This window comes from Neofelis nebulosa, chromosome 5 (genome assembly GCF_028018385.1).
Source record: "Neofelis nebulosa isolate mNeoNeb1 chromosome 5, mNeoNeb1.pri, whole genome shotgun sequence".
Taxonomy (NCBI): domain Eukaryota; kingdom Metazoa; phylum Chordata; class Mammalia; order Carnivora; family Felidae; genus Neofelis; species Neofelis nebulosa.
In genome coordinates this window covers 56,618,053-56,639,977 of record NC_080786.1, presented here as the reverse complement: position 1 = coordinate 56,639,977, position 21,925 = coordinate 56,618,053, and the positions used below count along the sequence as shown (strand labels likewise).

The following is a 21,925-nucleotide window of genomic DNA, read 5'->3' as shown; positions in this document are numbered from 1 at the left end:
TTCAAATATAAGTTATCTTGGGAAATTTGCACATTCCTTAAGAATAAAGATGGCTAGATTACTGTATAGTGAACACTTAAAATTACTACAACAGGGCATTTAAACTGGTGTTTTAATAATAGCCTAGGCACCAATTTACCTGTGATTAGCTTCAGTAAATATTAAAGAATATTGAGGAATCAAGGAAATAAGTTCATGATAATGTTTAGATGATTAATTCTGTTTTTTTCATCTATTAGAAATAATTGAAAATATGCCCTATTCCAAATTATAAAAAATATAACCTGCATAATCATATACTTGATAGAGATTTTATTCTTTCACTTTCTAATTACATATTGTTTCTGATCAAATTTAAATATTTATTTTACTTGTTCTTGAATACTTAATTCCTGAAAATATATTTTCAGTTATTATTACATTCTTCTGCTTCATATATTCAGAGAGTAACAGCAATCATAAGGCTTAGTTTGATTTGGTTTTCTGTCATAAGTGTCAGGTATAAAAAATACTTTACAGCATAGCCATAAAGTGTGTCAATATGATTAAAGTAGCAGTTGTTTTTGCTATAAATAGTATTCTGTAGCAGCTCACGAGTTCTGCAAATGACATTTACTCTACTAAAGTAATAAAAAGAATAATCACGAGGTAGAAAATTTGCATCTCATAAGAAAAAAAGGTAAATTCTAAATTAATTTAGTGTTCAAACTTTCTATCTTTTTTTTCCATTAAAAATGTATTTGCTATAACAGAGGTTGCTATCTAAGAGATTAGTATTCAAAAAGTGCTCTGTGCTTACTTAGCTGTCTCAGCACTTTAGTGCTAAAGTTAAAAATAAAAAGTAATAAAAACCAAATGAGATTGTTCCATAGGTACAGCTGGTCACTATTATAGAACCATAGTACAAGCAGTATTGTTCACAAAGTGTTTCTAGCTCTAGACATTTTTTTACAAGTATTCCCAGTACTCAATATCTGATGATATGCTGATTATGTAAATCAGTCAGTTTTAGTAATATAGATATCTGTGTTAGAAATGTTTCCATGTTATTGAAATGGTCCTAGATAGATTGAAATTGAGTTCATCTAGAAAACAGAAAAGAAGAAAAATCTGGCCATGAGGTTTAGAATCTTTGATTACTTGTTGATGATGTTTTATTTCTGCAATGCATAAAATTGCATGTACAATGCTGATTCCGCCTACACTGAGACAGGAATTGCATTTAATTGGAAGTCATTCCCTCTGAAATTATTTCTAACCTTAGGTTAACAGTTTCATATACTCTACTTGCTGGAGGGTATATCTTAGTTGCCTGATTAGATTACATTTCCTAGATACACCTTGGAAGTCACTGCATACTTAACCCTCTGGTGTTTAAATTATTTTGCAGAATAATGGACTATAAATAAGTATAGCTATTATGTTATATGCCATAAAAGAAAACTAGCAAACTGAGCACATTTTCCTGCACATATACTCAGAACAAAACTGATTTAAGATTTCCTCACAGTTTTTGTGTAGAATCTGTTTAAAAATGAAAATAGGGAGGGGAATGCATGAGGCATTATAGAATAATGAACCAAAGATAATTTTGGAACATTTTGGAGACAGATAGATAATAGATGATATATAGATGACAGATGGAAAGAAAGAGGAAAGAAACAAATGCCATCTACAAAGCCAATGGAAGGATTTCACTTTCAGAAAGATGGAGGAAACATACTTTTGCACATTTCTCTCATTAAATACAACTAAACCCCCTGAACATTACATACAAAACCAGACTGGCTATGGATCTTGCAACCCAATGGAAGACACAGTGTTGAGGTCTTAAGTTTTGTTTTTGCCACATGATTCCCATACTTTGTGCTGAAGAAGCCACAAACTCAGAAATGTCAATGGGAGCAAGTAATCCTTCAAAATTCCTGCTGTCTGTATCTAAAGGACAAGGAAAGGAACAGCTTTGGACAACAGAAAACTTCTAGAAAACTGCTAGACTACAGACAAACAACACAGCAAGTACTGGCCCCACCCCAATCCATACCACCAAAAGCTGAGTAGAGAGGCTAGATGTCCACCACTTACAAAGATACAATAAAATTCCCTAATCCACCCTCACAGATGCCCAGGTGGTGTCGGAGAGAACTGTGAACTAAAGATACTGAAAGGAGTGAGAGAGAAACAAAACCTCATCAGTGAAGGAAACACAATTCAAATGAAAGTGAATTTCTCATTATAAATTATGGAGACCAGAAGGAAGTGATACATCAGTGTCCCTTTCTTAGGAACTGGCAACCCAGAGTCCTATATCAAGTTAAAATATCCTTCAGGAATGAAAAGGAAATCAAGATATTTTCAGATACAAAGAAACAATGAGAATTTGTTGTCAGAAAACTCACCCTCAGAGAATGATTAAGAAGGAATCTTGAGCAATAGGAAAAAGTAAGTAAAGGTAAATCCAATAGATTTTCCTTCTTTTGAGTTTTCTCAATTTGCTTGGTGGTTAAATAAAAAAAATTATAGCAATATTGAAGACAGTTACAAATAAGGAAGACTAAAGGCATAGTAAGAGACATAAGATTTCTACACTTTAGTAAAACTCTAAAATAATAGCAACAATCAATTCTAATATAATGTAATGCATACACACATTGCACACGTTGCATTTGATGTAATGTATACTTAAAACAATCCTTAGTGGGGCGCCTGGGTGGCGCAGTCGGTTAAGCGTCCGACTTCAGCCAGGTCACGATCTCGCGGTCCGTGAGTTCGAGCCCCGCGTCAGGCTCTGGGCTGATGGCTCGGAGCCTGGAGCCTGTTTCCGATTCTGTGTCTCCCTCTCTCTCTGCCCCTCCCCCGTTCATGCTCTGTCTCTCTCTGTCCCAAAAATAAAAAAAAAAAAAAAAAAAAAAAAAAAAAAAAAACAATCCTTAGAAAAACCATAAAAAGAGAATTCTACAAAGTAATGAACCCACAGGAAAGAGAACACAGAGAGACTAAATATTTTCTCTACAAAAATGGAGAAACAAACAGAAAACAAAAATTTAAGTGGCATAAAGGCATACCTCATTTTATTGTGCTTCACAGATACTGTACTTTTTACAAATTGAAGGCTTGTGGCAACCTTTGTTGAGCAAATCTATCAACACCATTTATCCAACAGCATTTACTCACTTTGTGTCTCTATGTCACATTTTGGTAATTCTTAAAATACTTTAAGCTTTATTATTATTATTATTATTATTATTATTATTATATTTGTTATGTTGATCTGTGATCAGTCATCTTTGATGTTGCTATTGTAATTTTGGGGGTTCCACAAACTGTGCCCATATAAGATGGTGAACTTAATAAATGTTGCATGTATTCTGACTGTCCTCCTGACTAGTCCATCTCTCTCCATCTCCTAAGGTCCCCCTATTCCCTCATATACAACAATGTTGAAATTAAGCCCAATTAATGACCTTATAATGGCCTCTAAGTGTTCAAGTGAAAGGAAGAGTCACACATTTCTTACTTTAAATAAAAAGCTAGAAATGATTAAGCTTAGTGAGGGAGGCTTGTTGAGAGCCTGTTGAGATAGACCAAAAACTAGGTCGTTACACCAAACAACCAAGTTGTGAATGAAAAGGTAAAGCTCTTGAAGGAAATGAAAAGTACTACTTTTTAACACATGAAAAGAAAGCAAAACAGCCTATAGCTGATATAGAGAAAGTTTGAGTGGTCTGGAAAGACAATCAAACCAATCACACATTCCCTTAAGCCAAAGCCTACTCCAGAGCATGACCCTAACTCCCTTCAATTCTATGAAGGCTGAGAGAGGTGAGGAAGCTGCAGAAGAAAAGGTGGAAGCTAGCATAGGTTGGTTCATGAGGTTTGAGGAGAGAAGCCATCTCCATAACACAAAAGTTCAAGGTAAAGCAAGTACTGATGTAGAATCTGTGACAAGTTATCCAGAATATTTAAATATAATGAAGGTGGCTACACTAAAACAAAAGATTTTCAGTATAAGTGAAAACAGCTTCCTAGTAGAAGAAGATGCCATCTACGACTTTCATAGCTAGAGAGAAGTCAATGTCTGGCTCCAAAGCTTCAATAAATAAGCTGATTGTCTTGTTAGGGGCTAATGCAGCTGGCGAATTTAAGTTGAAGCCAATGCTCATTGACCATTCCAAAAATCCTAGGGCTCTTAAGAATTATTTTAAATTTACTCTGCTCCTGTTCTAGAAGTGGAATAACAAAGCCTGAGTAAAAGCACATCTGTTTACAACATAGTTTACTAAATATTGTAAGCCCACTGTTGAGACCTACTGTTCAGAAAGAGAGAAAAAAACCACATTTCTTTCAAAATATGACTGCTCACTGATGATACACCTGGCCATCCAAGAGCTCTGATGAAGAAATTCAATGAGATTAATGTTATTTTCATGCCTAACAAAACATCTATTCTTCAACCCATGGATCAAAAAGTAATTTCAAATTTCAAGTCTTATTGTGGAAGAAATATAGTTGTCTCCCATAGCTAATGTTTCCTCTGATGAATCTGGGCAAAGTACATTGAAAGCCTTTTAGAATGGATTCTTGGAAGAAGTAAAAAATGAACATGAACAGGAGTTTGGAAGACTGATTTCAACCTCACAGATGACTTTGAGGGTTTCAAGACATCAGTGGAGGAAATAACTGCAGATGTGGTAGAAATAGCATGAAAACCAGAAAGGGAGCCTGAAGATGTAAACGAATTTACATCATGCAATTTCATGATAAAATTTCAAAGGATGAAAGAGTTGCTTCTTATGGATCAAAATCAGTGGCTTGTTGACATAGATTCTACTCCCAGTGAAGATGCTGTGAATATTTTTGAAACAACAATAAAGGATTGAGAATATTACATAACTCAGTTGGTAAAGCAGTGGCAGAGACATACCTGGGTTGTAAGACTGGAAACTCCAGGTTTACGTCCCCAGTGAAGAATTTTTTTAAAAAAGATTTTATTTTTAAGTAATCTCTGCGAGCAATGTGGGACTTGAACTCACAACCCTAAGATCAAGAGTGGTGTGCTGGGGTGTGCCTGGGGGGTAAGTTGGCTAGGTGTCTGACTTCAGCTCAGGTCATGATCTCACCGTTTGTGAGTTCAAGCCCCACATCGGGCTCTGGGCTGACAGCCCGGAGCCTACTTCAGAATCTGTGTCTCCCTCTCTCTCTGCCCCTTCCCTACTCGCACTCTGTCTCTCTCAAAAATAAATAAGCATTAAAAAAATTAAAAAAAAAAAAAAGAGTGATGTGCTGAGCCAGCCAGGCACCATACCCCTTCCCCTGATGAAATTTATTTACATTACAAAGCAAGAGGACCTAGGACCTTCTCCTTATGTTCCTAAGGAGACTCTCAAAATGGGAAGGGGTGAAACATCAGCTGTCTCTCAATTCTAATAAAAGCACAGATTCATTTTTATTATTATTATTCCTTACCTATAATCCTGACCTGGTATATTAGGGTGATATCTGCTTCTCATCACATCACACTAGAGGGGGGAAATTATGGCATAGGAAAACTGGGGTGCATTATTTGCCATTAGTAAATAATAATCAGTTCTGTTTCAGAAACATTGTGCTAGTATTTAGGAAAATATTTAGATACAGATATTAAAGGACTTAACCTTAATTATCTGATTGTGACTATATTTTACATTGGGCTTCAATTTGATTCTTAGTTTTCTGGTTGCTAAAGTAAAATAAAATTATCCCAATTAACCAAAGGAAAATAAAATCTTACAGAGAAAATCATCTGCAGTCATATTTTTCCCTTTAAATTAAACCAAGTTTCTATTTCTTTTGAATGAAAGAAATTGTTTATCATACAAATCTTTTTATAAGAAAAATTGGGTAATATTAAAGAAATGCCTTTAAAGTTTTAAAATAGAGAAATAATAATACATCTATATTTAACTATGTGTAAGCATTTCAAGAGAGCACTGATGTAATATTTTATACAGTTTTGACTGAATTATATGAAAATAAACTAGAAAACCTCAAAATAATAATATTTTAGTGCTCATTCGTAAATGAAAACTTCTGCAAGACTATTTTAAAAGATGAATTATTATTCATGATTGAATTCTTGATACATCTGTATGATAGATATACACTATGTAGCATCTATAAAAGTAACATTTTCATATCTCATATATTAAAAGTGAGGAAGGCAAGTATATATGTATGTATGTGTACGTATATATGTATATACACATACATATATTAAATATATACATGTATATATGTATATGCAAAGTTATGAAACAGACCACAAGATCCACATCACTTCTGACACCGGTTGCAAATTCAGTGGTTGCCAAGATCACTCTTAGCTTTGTTAATTTCCTGGATGGGTTCACAGAGTTCACTGAAAGCAGTCATACTCACATTTATGGTTTGTTGTAATAAAAGGACACAGATTAATATCAGTGAAGGGAAGAGACCCATGGGCAGCGTCTAAAAGTTTCCAAACATGGAGTTTCCAATTGTCCTCTCCTTCCAGCAATTATGTATGACAAATGCATGCAGTTTTGGCAACAAGAGGTTACTCAGGACACATCATGGGTAGAGTCTTTACCTGGACTTTATCACCAGGACATGGTTAACTGTCCACATGGCTGACCTCACCCTCCAGGCCATCTGGTGGTCCAGTTGATACAATAAGACTGGGATCCTTACCAGAAATCACAATGGTAGACAACTTAGTGTGTCCCAAGGCCCCCAAGTAAACAAGCACTTTTATCAGGCAGGATATTCCAAAATACTAGTGACTACCTCTCAGGAGCTGAAAGAAAAGGCCAGACCTCTCCTTGGGCAGGTTAAATTCTTTACTACATAGTATGTATGGATTTTTATATATAAAATTCCTGTATAACTTCATGTTTCCCAAAGATCTGGGTGATAGAGTATGCAGACTCTACCTTTTTTTTCCCCCAATAAATTTAGGACCAATGATACCAATAGCCTGCTTTAATAATTGAAAAGAAGTTTTACACTTTTCTGTGAAATTGATACCATGTGTTTCAATATAACTCAACTGTTGGGACTTAGAACATAGACAGTCTTTATCAGCCTAACTTAGGTATTTATTTCAGTAAATGCTTGCCCAGAAAATGAGTCCACAAACCAATAAATAACTTTGCAATTTGCTTCAGCAAATTCTTGAAAAGCAATTTATCTAGGCAAATAGTTTGCTCATCTGGGCAACAGTTGCCCTATTGGGCAATAAATTACACACTAAAAACAAAAAACAAAAACCCAAAACCGCTTGCTTTTCAAAAAAAAAATAGATTTGCTCACTAAGACCCTTTTCTTCCTATGTTTGCCAAATCTAAACTTATAAATAAAATAAATTATTCATCTGAAAAATAAGTTAGAATTAAAAAAAGTAAAACCCCAATCATCCAATGTTCTGCATTTAACTAATGTAAGAAAGCTTCCAAATAGATTCAGATTACAAAATCATTTTAAATTGTGTCACAAAGGCAAAGTATATGAAGAACTTAACTCTTTTACATTCCCCAAACAATAAATTGAACTTAATGGTTTTTATTCCAACATATGCCTTCCCTTATCATATATGAGTCCATTGCTTTCTGCCTTTACCTTTCTATCTGATCTATCGGCTGACCCCCCTCCCCCAGAATGAAACTTCCAATGCCTAATTGCCTATTAAAGTTGAGTTATAATTAGAATAAAACAAGCCCCTTATAGTTTATTTTAAGACCTTGTCTTGGTAATAGATGAAAGATATTGTTAAAATCCTAAAACCCAAAAAGATGAACATTAATTTATAAAAGAATTTAGAGTAGTTCTAAGAATGAATCTCACATGCATGTAATGGATTGTTAATGAAGAAAAGGAAGATCCTGATTTGAGAGACCCCATTTTGCATAAGGAACTAGGGTGGTTTCAAAATGCTAAAAATTCTCTATAATATCTTTGGATTCATGAAAATAGATTATATTTTAATACAGTCCTACAAGCAAAGAAAAGACTTCAGGAATAGGTTAATCCTTTTATGCACCAACCAGATGTACATTCTCAAAGCAGATGTGTCCAATCTTTGTCTTCATGTTTTGTAACTAGCCTTAACCAGAAACAGAGAGATTAAACTACATCAAAACTGTAACAGATTGTCCCATTGCCAGACCTCCAACTACTTTCTGAACATTGAGAATAAAGTAGAATGAGACCCAGGAAAAACTGATGCTGATAGCCTTACAAACAAAACAATAGGTGATCCCTTCTGGTCATTACATATACAGGAATGTATGAGAGAAGAGAGCCTTTTAAGAAGGCACGGGCAGAAACTGCAAGCAGTTGTTTCTATAAGAAAGTGTCCTGTTCACTAAAAAAAAAAACAAAAAAAAAAAAACTGAAGAATAAACTTAAGCGGCTGATCAGTGAAGGTGATCTGAATGAGAAACAAGTGCCCAACTTTCTATTTTATCTTTAAATAATCATGGAGATATTCATCTAAATATTAAATAACAAGTCTACAAATTTTTGATAGATGAAGGTATGGGAATATGAAACTCAAACATCTGTCATTGTCACACAAGTTCTGCCTCAGAGTCTGCTTTCAATAACCCATGGATACTTCCCATGCCCCAGTCTATAATCTTTACATGAGTGTCCCTTTGCAACAAAAAAATGTCATTTGTTTTTTGGAAAACACAACAATATACTGAGACACTGATGTCCATGGTGTTTACTGAGGCACTGTCCTTAGTACTTTTCAAGTATTAAGACCTTGAGGATCCATAGATTTCCCTGTAATTCTCGTATTATCCAAATATGCAAATGAACTCTTTGTATTACATATGAGGGGACCTCTAAGATTGATTACAACTACCTACCTCCTATTTTAGCTCATAAAGAATATTAAACTTCCAATTCATGTGTTAATATTTTCAAAAGTAATAAATCCCCTAGGATATGGTTTATACCTTGGAGGTAAATTCTTATATCCCTTTATTCCTCTAACATTTCCATCTAACTTTCCTTTTACTACTAAAAGAAGGGAAAACTCACTAATGTTCTACCATCTTTCTGACAACTGTCCATTTTTTCAAGTACATTTATTAAAATGGTCTTCCCTAGAAAATTCTGTATTTGAGGGACCATAGTCTATGATGTGAACAGGAAAATGTCAGGCATTATACAACACAACAAATCTGATTTCACCCCTAGAATAGGTCCCCTTACCAGATACAAACCTCAGTTGAGATTACAGAACTCACTCATCATTCACTGAGGTTGCTAAGCATGTGGAAATAAATAAGAAAGCTAATTGCTGATAGAAGCAATACTTTTGGAGTAGGCCATGATTTGGGATAATACAGAAACCGCAAGATTATTTGATCTCAGAAACTTAACTAAGAGTAAAGATATTTTGGGGGGCCTGAGTGACAGTCAGTTAAGCATCTGACTGGCTCAGCTCATGATCTCATGGTTTGTGAGGTTGAGCCCCACAGGGGTCTCTGTGGTGACCACTCAGAGCCTGGAGCCTGCTTTGGATTCTGTGCCTCCCTCTCTCTCTGCCCCTCACCCACTTGTGCGCGCGTGCGCATGCTCTGTCTCTCAAAAATAAACATTATTTGTTTTATAACGATTGAGTATATTTTAAGTGCTCTATTGCCTAGATGTATAAAGGTAAAGCCTTGTACAAAAGGGAGTAATACTTACGAAATGCCTCAGCTGACCTTTATACCAGAAAGGGAGCAATCACTAAAATCTACCCAGGTAATAAAGTGCTTTTGGAGAGTATCAAAGAACCCATGATGGCTCAGCAATCATCTCCAAAATCAGAAAAGAAATATTTGGAAAATGTGGTTGTAAATAACATTATAATCTCTGGGGCCTTTAGGATAATATTTGATGACATCATAAGGCATCAAATGGAATCTTGCAAAAAAATTACATCAAATTACCCACCATAGCCAAAACAAATCGCCAGTAGTATACTCAATCAACTTCAGCAATCTACAAAAATAGCTGAAAATGTTCCTGATAAATGTCTAATATGTAACCAAGATAATTTTGTGTACACGGTATATATGGAAAGAGTGCAAAAAGTAGGATTCTTTTAAATATCTCCAAATAGATTTTGTACAACCACCTCCAGGATGAATTTTGAAAACCAGAATCCTGATTATCATTTCATTATTCTCAAGATGGATGGCGGGTTCACTTTGCCGAACAGCTATGGCTATGTTGCTAGCAAAACTATAGTTAGATTTTTATTATGATAAAAAAGCACATAACTTAAATCTGTCATCATAACAATTTTAAGAGTTTAGTTCAATGGTGTTAAATATGTTCACATTGCTATGCAACAGCTCTCTAGAACCTTTTAATTTTGCAACTTAAACTCTACCCATTGAACATGAATTCCTCCAGCTCTTGCAAATATTTCTTATTTGTTTCCTTCATTACTTTACATATTTCATATAAATACACTCAAAGTATTTGTCCTTTTGTGACTGGCTTATTTCATTTAACATATAGCCCTGGAGTTTCATCTACCTTGATGCATGTGACAGGACTTCTCTTTTTTAAGGCTGCATAATTCATTTTATCCATTTATCACATTTCTTTATCACAAGAAATGTTTATCACATTTTCTTTATCCAGTCACCTGTTGATGGACATTTATGTTGTTTCCACCTCTTAGATAATTGTGAATAATGCTGTGATAAACACAAGTGTGCAAATATCTGTTTGGGATCCTGCTTTGAATTCTTCTGGGTACTCACAAGTTGGATGTTAGATTGTATGGTGATTCTATTTTACATTTTAGGAATCTCCATACTGGTTTCCATATGGTGTTTACATTTTACATTCCCCAGAGTGTATAAAGGTTTCCAATTTCTCTGCATTCTCAACAACACTTGCTATTTTTTGTTCTCTTGATAGTGGCCACCCTTAGGGTGTGAGGTAATTTGACTTACATTTCCCTAATGATTAGTAAAAGAGAACATCTTGACATGTGCTTACTGGCCATTAGTAAATATTCTTGGGAGAAATATTTAAGTCTCACCTATTTTTAAATTGGGTTATGTGGGTTTTGTTGTTGTTGAATTGTAGAAGTTCCTTGTGAATTCCTGACATTAGCTCTTTTGTAAAACTCCCGTTAGTCTGTTTTTTAAAATTTTGTTGTCTATACTTTTGTTGTCATATCAAAAGAATCAAATCAAATCCAACCTCCAGAAGCTTTTAACCTACGTTTTCTTCTAGAGTTTTAATAGTTTTTGGTCTTATATTTAGGTCTTTAATCCATTTTGAGTTAATTTTTGTATAGGATGTAAGGAATGGCTCCAACTTCATCCTTTTGCATATGCATATTCAGTTTTCCCACCACCATTTATTGAAGAAACTGCTTTTCCCCATTTGCATTCTTGGCACCATGGCAAAAATCCCCGTACCATATTTGCAAGAGTTTATTCCTGCACTCTCCATTCTGTTTCATTGGCCTATATACACATTTTATGCCTGTAGCACATCATCTTCGTTACTGTTTCTTTATAGTATGTTTTCAAACCAGGATGTGTGACACCTCCCAACTTTTCCTTTTTCAAAAAGAAAAAAAATGTTGTTTTGGTTGTTTGGGGTCACTCGAGATCTCATATTAATTGTGGGACTTTTTTTTCTATTCCTGCGAAAAATGACATTGAGATTATGATAGGGATTGCATTGAAGCTGTAGATTGCTTTGTGTCGTGGGTAGTGTGGACATTTAAATAGTAAGTGGTATAATCTATGGTCATGTCTGTCTTTTCTTTTCTTTTCTTTTCTTTTCTTTTCTTTTCTTTTCTTTTCTTTTCTTTTCTTTTCTTTTCTTTTCTTTTCTTTTCTTTTCTTTTCTTCTTTGGTTGCCTTTGATTTCCTTACCAATGGTTTGTAATCTTCAGTGTATAAGTCATCTAAGTCTTTTACCTCCTCGGTTATTCCCAAATGTTTTATTTTTACTTTTTGGTACTATAGTAAATCAGATTTTTTTTCTTAATTTCCTTTTCAGATTAGTCATTGTTAAGGTATACAAATGCAATTGATTTTTGGCTATTGATTTTATATCTAGCAACTTTGTTGAATTCATTTATTAGTTGTACCAGGGCTTTTTATTGCTTGTTTGTGGTTGTGTGTAAAGTCTTTGGGATGTTCTACATATAATATATTCTCATATATGAATATAGATAAATTTAAATCTTCTTTTCTCATCTGTATGCCTTTTATTTCTTTTTCTTGTTTGATTGCTCTAAAACTTCCAGTATCATTTTGAATAGTAGTGGGAAACAAATGTGCTGCTCATTCATTCCTGATCTTAAAAGAAAAGGTTTCAGTCTTTCCCCATTATGTTAGCTGTGGGATTTTTATTATAGGTGTTTATTATGTTGAGATAGTTTCTTTCTATTCCTAGTTAAATGTTTTCATCATGAAAGGGTGATGTATTTTGTCATATTCTTCTTCAGTTTCTAATGAGATGATCATATGGTTTTGTCTTTCTACTGATGTTATGAATTACATGGATTTTTATATATTTAACCATCTTACATTCCAGATATAAATCCCATATGTTCATGACATATAATCTTTTAAATGTGCTGTTGAACTTGGTTTTCCAGTTTTTTGTTTAGGACTTTTCATCAGTATTCCTCAAGGATATTGGTTTGTAGGTGTTTTTGTTTTTTGTTTTGTTTTTTGTTTTTTTTTCTGTTGTGTCTTTATTTGGTTTTGCTATCAGGGTAATACCAGCCTCATAAAGTATGTTTGGGAATGTCATCTTCTCTTTGAGTCTTTGGAAGAGTTTGAGAAATACTGCTGTTATTCTTTAGAAATTTGGTAGTGAGGCACCTGGGTGGCTGAGTCAGTTAAGCATCTGACTCTTTTTTTTTTTTAATGTTTATTTATTTTTGAAAGAGAGACAGAGACAGAGCTTGAGTGGGAGAGGGGCAGAGAGACAGACACACAGAATCTGAAGAAGGCTTCAGGCTCTTAGCTATCAGTACAGAGCCCCAGGTGGGGCTTGAACTAATGAACTGCAAGATCGTGACCTGAGCCAAATTCTGATGCTTAAGCCACCTAGCCACCCAGGTGCCCCCCTAGGCGTCTGACGCTTGATTTCAGCCCAGGTCATGACCTCTCAGTGTGGGATCCAGTCCCACATCTAGCTCCATTGCCTGCTTGGGATTCTCTCTCCCTATCCTGCCCCTCCCCCCATTCAAACTCTCTCACTTTCAAATAAATAAACATTAAAAAATAGTTTGGTAGAATTCTCTAGGGAATCTATTGGTCTTGGACTTTTTTATATTGCCAGGTTTTGACTATTGCATCAAGCCCTTAAGTTGTAGTTTTGTTCAGATTATGTATTTTTCATGGCTCAATTTGTTAGGCTATATGTTTCTAGGAATTTATCCATTTCTTCTAGGTTATACATTTGGTCTAAATTGTTAAAAATTGTTTATGGTAGTGTTCTACAATATTTATTTCTGAATTTACTTATTTTTCTTAGATTGTTAAGGGTTTGTCCATTTTGTTGGTTTTACCAATTTTTTTTCTATTATTTCTCTTCTATCATTTATCTCTGGTCCAATTTTTATTATTTCCTTCCTTCTGCTCACTTTGGGTTTAGTTTGTTCTTATTATTGGAGTGTCTTGGGACATAAGATTAGGTCATTGATTTGACTCTTTCTTAAATTTTAGTATGTTTACCTCTACAAACTTTCATCTTGGTACGGCTTTTGTTGCATCTCATAAGTGTTGATGTATTGTGTTTCCAGTTTCATTTATCTTCAGATATTTTCTAAACTCTCTTATAATTTTTCTTTGACCCATTGGTTGTGTAAGAAGGCATTTCTAAGTTTCCAAGTGGATTTTCCCATTTTCCTTCTATTTATTTCTAGTTTAATACCACTGTGGTCAGAGAAGATACTTTTTATAAGTTTCAATCTTTTAAAATTTGTTAAGACAAGATATTTGTATAGTTTTGATATTCCTTAAATTTGTTAAATTTTGGGGCCTAACATGTGGTCCATCTTATATTTGCCTTTCCTAGGGAATTTCATATTTTTGTGTGGTTTTATGTTGCTGCTTATCATCTTTTACTTTAGTAGGAAGGACTCTTTAGCATTTCTTACAAGGTAAGCCTCGTGGTGGCAAATTCCCTTAGTTTTTGTTTACCTGGGAAAGTCCTAATTTTTTCTTTGTTTTTAAAGGACAGTTTTAATGGATAATGTATTCTTGGTTGGCAATCTCCCCTGTCCTCCAGTACTTTGCATGTAATGTCTCATTCCCTATAGCCTATAAGGTTTCTCTTGGGAAATACTGATAATCTGAGTTAATTTATACATGAAAGTTCTTGCCTTTTCTTTTTGTGATTTTGACAGTTTGCTTATAACATGTCTTGGTGTAGCTCTTTTCAAATTTATCCTAGTTGGAGTTCTTTAAATTTCTTGAATTTATGTGATCATTTCTCTCTCAGATTTGAAAAAAAAATTAATCCATTGTTTCTTTAAAGAGATTTTCTGCACCTTTTCCTTTCTACTCCCCCTCTGGGGCTCCCATAATGCATACATGGTTCTACTTGATGGTCTTCTATAAATCCCTTAGGATCTTTTCACGTGTCTTCTTTTTTTCTTTTTGCTCTTCTGCCTTGGTAAATCTGGAAGTCTTTCCTTCAAATTCAGATTCTTTGTTCTATCTGGTCAAATTAGGTGTTGTTTCTGCTAGTAAAATTTTCAATTCAGTTATATTCTTTTAGGTCCAAATTTGTTTATTTTTAATAAATATTTTCTATCCCTCTGGTCATACATGCACTTTTTATACATTTTCCTGATTTCATTTAGTTGTCTATCTGTGATCTCTTTTAAACTGACTGAGAATCCTTACAATGGTAATTTTGCTTTCTTTGATAATTCAATTTCTGGTTCAACTTCTGGAGATATAATATATTTCTTTGAATGTACCACAGTTTCTTGTTTCTTTGCATGTCTTATTATATTTTGTTGGGATTTCAGCATTTGAAGAGTCAGCCAAATATCTCAGATCCTGTGGTCTCATTACTGTTAGAGATTTGGAGACCTTTCAAGCCTTTTCTGGGTACATATTCTCTGGGCTTTTGGATGTAATCTCCAATCTGAAAAGGTTGCTAGTTTCTGCTCAGAAGATCCCCCTGGTGTCTGTGATATTGTACCCTCTCTGGTCCTGTAGTAAATCACCATACTGGGATTACAGCTAGTCTTCATCTATGGTGCTGCAGACTCAAGTGCACAGTTAACATATTTGTTTTCAGAGACCTCAGCCAAGTGCCAGGTTCCTGTCAGTACTTGGATACAGGAGAGACAAAAAGTGGTCCCTTGGTTAGCCTCCCTAAATGTCAATTGGATGTACTTTTGACTTTCCTGCCTCAGGAAGATGTGAATTGGAGGTATCTTCCCAAATGTAATGCACTTAATGTGGGGTTGGAGGGTAGAAGCCTGAGAGAGTAGAAAGTGTCACAAATTTCCTACTGGGGATTTGATGCAATTAGTTTTGCTCTCACCTGGGATGTAGGAACCTTTTAACTGCTTTCTGAATTTCTCACTGACGTATTTTATCAGAATGTTGTTGTTAATCCATGTCTCCATGACAAGGAGTGTCTAGCGTTTCATAATCCTCCATCTTGCTGATGTCACACTTAGATTTTGAGTTCTCACCTTGGGAATTCCAATCTATTACTCTAATGATAAGGGCAACCAGTTTGTTGAGACTGTATAAAAGAGCTTTGGAAATCTTTGTCTTATATAAAATATTATTGTTCCTCCTCCATTTTCAGGGAGAGCTAGCCACTGACATTATTCAATTCATAGTATCCAAACAATCAGATACTCTTGGGCTTCCATAGATAATTGTGTTCTCTCTGGCCTGTATGCCCTACAGAATCATGGATTCTCACAGTAAAAGTTATCAAGTATTATTCTACAAAGTTGGCTATTTCTCCCCCAATTTTGGACTTTAAAGTAGTTTAAGATGACATGAAAAGGTCTTAAAAGGACTCATGAAATAAACTTAGCCTTATTGCATCCAGGTGCAATCTTCTTGTTCTCAGGATCCTTCCAAGGAGTCTCCACAAGCTCAAAATCTGAGGACTTTTTTTGATGTCTTTTCCTAAAATTAAAATGTCTTAGAAGTGCATTAAAAGTGGCACACTGTCATATACTTATAGCCACTAGAATAGCAGTTAATCACCAGGAGATAGGTCCTTCAATAGATGACCCTCAATTGAGAAGACACACAAGTTGTCACTCTTTATCATCTTTGTCTCCACCTCAGTGAGAGTTTTAAAATTATGCATTCTCAAAAGTCCTCCATAAATAGAAGACATCAAATGAAAGAGAGCTATTCAAAGATCATAAAATCATGCTACTGACAATGTGAGATACAACTTTCACCTAAGGCACTGAATCAAGATCTTACCTTTCTATTTTGTGTCTCTATCATTTTATTTGGTTTTGGTTTGTATTGTTTTATTTATTTATTTTTTAGTTAAGTCATTCTACTCAGCATTAGGTGTCATTTTCTGTCATTTAAAAGTGAGGGTTTTGGCTTTTGTTTGTTTGTTTGTTTTTTCCACCAACCTTTTGCCTATAACTATTAGTATGGGCACCATTGTTTATTTTCTGATAAGATAGCAATAGCCAGTTAAAAACGGTCGATTCAATAATAAAATGCTCAGAGAAATACCAGGTTTTAGATACGCTCCTATTTTGCTTTGGAGACTTCTGTCAGTCTCTATGCTATTGTCAGAAAGATCAAAATATTCATTCTGAGACAAGAATGGAAAAATAGACATAATGAGTTTTTGAAAATCATTACCATTATAGATATGATAAAGACAGACTGAATGTAGTTTATGATGTGATCCACACAAAAGAAGAAAAAATGATTAGTGAAAAAAGGCATACAAATCTCAGAATAGATATTACTGATTCAATAATATTTGCATTTATGTGTCTGTGCCATGAATGAAGTTTAACAGGCAATACTCAGCCTAAAACACCATGTGTCCTTTCTTTATCCCTGTTCTATAGTTGAGGGTAGAGTTAGGACTGGACAGGTGGAAATTACTTCTTTTAAGAAAACAAAAAATGAAGTACAAGTTACTAAATAATCCTACTGCAGTACTCTGGCAATAAAATTCCCCGATGGTTAGCTCCTAATTTTTAGTACTGCATTTGTTCAATTAAGGTGTTCTTGATTTTCTAGAAAAATGTGAAGGAACGTCTTGCCTCAAATACTGACTGTTCTGTTACATAGATGCTACCATTTAGTACTCCCTCAGATTTATTTCCCAGGGCCAGTTATAGCTCCAGGTCCTCGTCTAGGATTTTCACATATTTTTACCACCATAGCTTGCAAATGGAGTAATTTAGATGATTAGCCATGGGGAAAAATATTCTAGTTCAAGAAGAATGTAACAACTTAGTGCTCAACATGTTAAGCCTGTTCACAAAGAAAGAATTTTAGAGAGTCATTTTCTATTCCAATTCTGTCTCATTTCAAGCTATGAAGGAAGTTCAAAAAGTTGAGTTATCATCCATGCCATGGTAAAAAGAATTACCCAGAGATGGTCAATTCCACCAAGACTACTGATGTAATGAGAAGAAAAGTAACAAAAATGGATAAGTAGTTACATATAGTAGAGGCATCATCTACCCTTTTTCAGTTTCTCAAGGAAGTTCTTATGCTGTCATTAATGAAGAATGTTGTGTGTACACACACACACACACACACACACACACACGCCACACATATATACATATACATCATATACATATCTACATATTTATATTCCTAGAGATTTTCTAAACCTTACAATTTTCTAATAAACTTTATTTTTTTAATATGAAATTTATTGTCAAATTGGTTTCCATACAACATGCAGTGCTCATCCCAACAGGTGCCCTCCTTAATGCCCATCACCCACTTTCCCCTCCCTCGCACCCCCCATCAACCCTCAGTTTATTCTCAGTTTTTAAGAGTCTCTTATGGTTTGCCTCCTTCCCCCTCTGTAACTTTTTTTCCCCTTCCCCTCCCACATGGTCTTCTGTTAAGTTTCTCAGGATCCACATAAGAGTGAAAACATATGGTATCAGTCTTTCTCTGTATGACTTATTTCAGTTAGTATAACACTCTCCAGTTCCATCCACGTTGCTACGTATTTCATTCTTTCTCATTGCCAAGTACGTTCCATTGTATATATAAACCACAACTTTTTTATCCATTTATCAATTGATGGACATTTAGGTTCTTTCCATAATTTGGCTATTGTTGAAAGTGCTGCTATAAACATTGGGGTACAAGTGCCCCTATGCATCAGTACTCCTGTATCTCTTGGGTAAATTCCTAGCAGTGCTATTGCTGGGTCATAGGGTAGATCTGTTTTAATTTTTTGAGGAACCTCCACACTGTTTTCCAGAGTGGCTGCACCAGCTTGCATTCCCACCCACAGTGCAAGAGGGTTCCCATTTATCCACATCCTCGCCAGCATCTGTAGTCTCCTGATTTACTCCTTTTAGCCACTCTGACTGGCATGAGGTGGTATCTGAGTGTGGTTTTGATTTGTATTTCCCTGATGAGGAGCAACATTGAGCATCTTTTCATGTGCCTGTTGGCCATCTGGATGTCTTCTTTAGAGAAGTGTCTACTCATGTCTTCTGCCCATTTCTTTACTGGATTATTTGTTTTTTGGGTGTGGACTTTGGTGAGGTCTTTATAGATTTTGGATACTAGCCCTTTGTCTGATATGTCATTTGCAAATATCTTTTCCCATTACATTGGTGGCCTTTTTGTTTTCTTGATTGTTTCCTTTGCAGTGCAGAAACTTTTTATCGTCATGAGATCCCAATAGTTCATTTTTGCTTTTAATTACCCTGCCTATGGGGATGTGTCAAGTAAGAAATTGTTGAGGCTGAGGTCAGAGGGGTCTTTTCCTGCTTTCTCCTCTAGGGTTTTGATGGTTTCCTGTCTCACATTCAGGTCCTTCATCCATTTTGAGTTTGTTTTTGTGAATGGGGTAAGAAAGTGGTCTAGTTTCATTCTTCTGCATGTTGCTGTCCAGTTCTCCCAGCACCCTTTGTTAAAGAGACTTTTTTCTATTGGACATTTTTTCCTGCTTTGTCAAAGATGAGTTGGCCATACGTTTGTGGGTCTAGTTCTGGGGTTTGTATTCTATTCCATTGGTCTATGTGTCTGTTTTTGTGCCAGTACCAAGCTGTCTTGATGATTACAGCTTTATAGTATAGGCTAAAGTCTGGGATTGTGATGCCTCCTGCTTTGGTCTTCCTCTTCAATATTACTTTGGCTATCCGGGGGCTTTTGTGGTTCCATACAAGTTTTAGGATTGCTTGTTCTAGCTTCAAGAAGAATGCTGGTGCAATTTTGATTGGGATTGTGTTGAATATGTAGATAGCTTTAGGTAGTATTGACATTTTCACAATATCTATTCTTCCAATCCATGAGGACAGAATGTTTTTCCATTTCTTTATGTCTTCTTCAATTTCCTTCATAAAATTTCTATAGTTTTCCAAATACAGGTCTTTTACATCTTTGGTTAGGTTTTCCTACGTATTTTATGCTTCTCGGTGCAATTGTGAATGAGATTAGTTTCTTTATTTGTCTTTCTGTTGCTTCATTATTAATGGATAATAATGCAAGTCATTTCTGTACATTAATTTTGTATCCTGCGACTTTGCTGAATTCATGTATCAGTTCTAGCAGACTTTTGGTGGAGTCTGTTGGGTTTTCCATGTCTAATATCATGTCTTCTGCAAAAAGTGAAAGCTTGCCTTCACCTTTGCCAATTTTGATGCCTTTGATTTCCTTTTGTTGTCTGATTACTGATGCTAGAATGTCCAACACTATGTTAAACAACAGCGGTGAGAGTGGACATCCCTGTCGTGTTCCTGATCTCAGGGGGAAAGTTCTCAGTTTTTCCCCATTGAGGATATTAGCTGTGGGCTTTTCCTAAATGGCTTTGGTGTTTAAGTATGTTCCTTCTATCCCGTCTTTCTCGAGGGTTTTTAGTAAGAAGGGATGCTGAATTTTGTCAAATGCTTTTTTCTGCATCGATTGACAGCATCATATAGTTCTTTTCTTTTCTTTTATTAATGTGATGTATCCAATTGATTGATTTGCGAATGTTGAACCAGCCCTGCAGCCCAGGAATGAATACCAATTGATCTTGGTGAATAATTCTTTTTATATGCTGTTGAATTCGATTTGCTAGTATCTTACTAAGAATTTTTGCATCCACATTCATCAGGGATATGGGCCTGCAGTTCTCTTTTCTTGCTGGGTCTCTGTCTGGTTTGGGAATCAAAGTAATGCTGGCTTCATAGAATGAGTCTGGAAGTTTTCCTTCCCTTTCTATTTTTTGGAAGAGCTTGAGAAGGATAGGTGTTATCTCTGCTTTAAATGTCTGGTAGAATTCCCCAGGGAAGCCGTCTGGTCCTGGACTCTTATTTGTTCGGAGATTTTTGATAACTGATGGAATTTCTTTGCTGATTACGGGTCTGTTCAAGGGTTCTATTTCTTCCTGTTTGAGTTTTGGAAGTGTGTGCGTGCTTAGGAATTTGTCCGTTTCTTTCAGGTTGTCCAGTTTGTTGGCATATAACTTTTCATAGTATTCCCTGATAATTGTTTGTATTTCTGAGGGATTGGTTGTAATAATTCCATTTTCATTCATGATTTTATCGATTTGGGTCATCTCCCTTTTCTTTTTGAGAAGCCTGGCTACAGGTTTATCAATTTTGTTTATTTTTTCAAAAAACCAACTCTTAGTTTCATTGATCTGCTCTACAGTTTTTTTAGATGCTATATTGTTTAATTCTGCTCTGATCTTTATCATTTCTCTTCTTCTGCTGGGTTTGGGGTATCTCTGATGTTCTGCTTCTATTTCCTTTAGGTGTGCTGTTAGATTTCGTATTTAGGATTTTTCTTGTTTCTTGAGATAGGCCTGGATTGCAATGTATTTTCCTCTCAGGACGGCCTTCGCTGCATCCCAAAGCCTTTAGGTTGTTGTATTTTCATTTTCATTTGTTTCCATATATTGTTTAATTTCTTCTCTAAACGTCTGGTTGACCCATTCATTCTTTAGTAGGGTGTTCTTTAACCTCCATGCTTTTGGAGGTTTTCCAGACATTTCCTGTGGCTGATTTCAAGCTTCATAGCATTGTGGTCTGCAAGTGTGCATGGTATGATCTCAATTCTTGTATACTTATGAAGGGCTGTTTTGTGACCCAGTATGTGATCTATCTTGGAGAATGTTCCATGTGCACTCGAGAAGAAAGTATATTCTGTTGTTTTGGGATGCAGAGTTCTAAATATATCTGTCAAGTCCCTCTGATCCAATGTATCATTCAAGGCCCTTGTTTCTTTATTGATCCTGTGTCTAGAGGATCTATCCATTGTTGTAAGTGGAGTATTAAAGTGCCCTGCACTTACCACATTCTTACCATAAGGTTGCTTATCTTTGTGATTAATTGTTTCATATATTTGGGGGCTCCCGTATTTGGCACATAGATATTTATAATTGTTAGCTCTTCCTGATGGATAGACCTTGTCATTATTATATAATGCCCTTCTTCCTGTCTTGTTACAAGCTTTAAGTTGAAGTCTAGTTTGTCTGATATAAGTATGGCTACTCTAGCTTTCTTTTGACTCCCACTAGCATGATAGATAGTTCTCCATCCCCTCACTTTCAGTCTAGAGGTGTCCTCAGGTCTAAAAGGAGTCTCTTGTAGACAGCAAATAGATGGGTCTTGTTTTTTTATCCATTCTGATACCCTATGTCTTTTATTTAGAGCATTTAGTCCATTTACATTCAGTGTTATTATAGAAAGGTATGGGTTTAGAGT

The 21,925-nt window shown here is 35.3% G+C and overlaps 1 long non-coding RNA gene across 2 annotated transcripts in view; it reads right to left on the bottom strand.

Moving 5' to 3' along the window:
* LOC131511371 (uncharacterized) overlaps positions 1-15,648 on the bottom strand; it is a 96,457-nt gene extending 80,809 nt beyond the window's left edge. For both annotated transcript variants that reach the window (XR_009261491.1, XR_009261492.1), the window contains exon 1: positions 15,571-15,648. This is a non-coding gene — a long non-coding RNA (uncharacterized LOC131511371). The remainder of the gene's footprint in view (positions 1-15,570) is intronic.
* Positions 15,649-21,925: the final 6,277 nt, after the last annotated feature.